The sequence below is a fragment of the Alosa sapidissima genome, chromosome 16 (assembly GCF_018492685.1).
Source record: "Alosa sapidissima isolate fAloSap1 chromosome 16, fAloSap1.pri, whole genome shotgun sequence".
Lineage (NCBI taxonomy): Eukaryota > Metazoa > Chordata > Actinopteri > Clupeiformes > Clupeidae > Alosa > Alosa sapidissima.
In genome coordinates, this window is record NC_055972.1 from 4,260,253 (window position 1) to 4,261,685 (window position 1,433).

The 1,433-nt window shown below is 30.6% G+C and overlaps 1 protein-coding gene and 1 long non-coding RNA gene across 7 annotated transcripts in view; both read right to left on the minus strand.

Annotated features, from left to right (window-relative positions):
* Positions 1–1,400: 1,400 nt before the first annotated feature.
* LOC121685650 overlaps positions 1,401–1,433 on the minus strand; it is a 15,045-nt gene continuing 15,012 nt past the window's right edge. For all 5 annotated transcript variants that reach the window (XR_006023395.1, XR_006023397.1, XR_006023398.1 and 2 more), the window contains exon 2: positions 1,401–1,433. This exon is cut by the window's right edge and continues 572 nt beyond it. This is a non-coding gene — a long non-coding RNA (uncharacterized LOC121685650).
* Positions 1,401–1,433, minus strand: part of got1 (glutamic-oxaloacetic transaminase 1, soluble) — a 6,434-nt gene continuing 6,401 nt past the window's right edge. For both annotated transcript variants that reach the window (XR_006023394.1, XM_042066273.1), the window contains one exon: positions 1,401–1,433. This exon is cut by the window's right edge. The gene's annotated coding sequence lies outside the window, so the exon portion shown is untranslated.

Genomic DNA, 1,433 nt, shown 5'->3' on the forward strand with positions numbered 1-1,433 from the left:
TATTAATTTGTCCAAAATGTAAAATATCAATATCTAAATATTAATCTTTAACATATTTCATATCAATGCCTCCTTATCTGGTAAGGTATTTTGATTTTGGTATTTTTCGACCTGCATCTTACCTGACATTGTTATGTTCTACCTAATGACATTCCACCTCGGTTTAAATCTAATCAACACAATAATGAAACAAAACAATTGTAGTTTAATAATTGTAATTTAGATGATGTAATTAGCACAGTTAATCACTACATTTCATTAGATACATTAACGATGCATAGTAAAACAAACACTAACATTAAACTGAAGGTGTGGCCAAAGGTCATATACTACCAGTACCGTCGCTTCCTAATATTTGCTAAGTAATACAATTACAGACTAACTTTATTTACTTTAATATACTTTACATTTACTGAAGGTTGACACTGATTAATGTCAACCGTGTTGCTCTGAAAAATATCAGGATATAGCAGAAAAGTACTGTAACAGGATTGATGTTTACAGTTTTGAGGATTTCATCTTACCACATAAGAAGATATAGTCACACAAACACAACCTATGTACTTTGACAGATTATTACTTAGCAATATTGGTCATTTTGTCAAAACATAAATTATCATTAGGATGCACATGTCAAAGTAAAAGTACTTACCTTAAGTAACAGTGTTGACAGCCTATGATGACCACCCTATGGTCGGAGATCAGATATTTCACATTGCAAATAAGAGGACTTTTTTTACACAGCTGGATTCCTGGTACAGAGTCCTGTTAGATCACTTCTAGAACATGCCATGATTTTTTTTTTAAATCATTAATTTTTATAACTAAAGCATAGGTTAGCAAAGACATCACACTTTACACAATACTCAGATATTTTTGAAGATCTATTATATGGGCTAATTGTTTACTTTCAAATCTCACCCCACACCTGAATTTAATTTATAGGTTATTTTTACAGGAACGTTATTAACCGTTCCTCTACTGTATAACGTTCTAACCGGTTCCCCTTTAGAGGAGAGGCCTTGGAACAGGAACAAAAAAAAAAGGTTTTGCTCAGAACGAACCAAAATGAAAATCATTCTGTTTTCAGTCCCTGCGTGAAGTAGAAAGATAATAGTTATTAATTTTACACATATTAATTTATTATTACAGTTTAGAATCACATATTAATGCATTATTATAATAGTTAAATTAATTATATTAATTTATTATTATAATAGTTGTATTGTGGAATGTTTAGAATCACATATTCATTTATTATTATAATAGTTTTGTTTTATTTATATTATGGATTGTTCCCGAGGACATAAAAGCTACCGATTAACTGGAATAAACATGGCTCACAAACTCATTGTTTTCCACACACACACCCACACCATTTAGAGGCCAGACAGGTGAACTTGTGTACAGTAAGCTTGTTTATTTATTTCCTT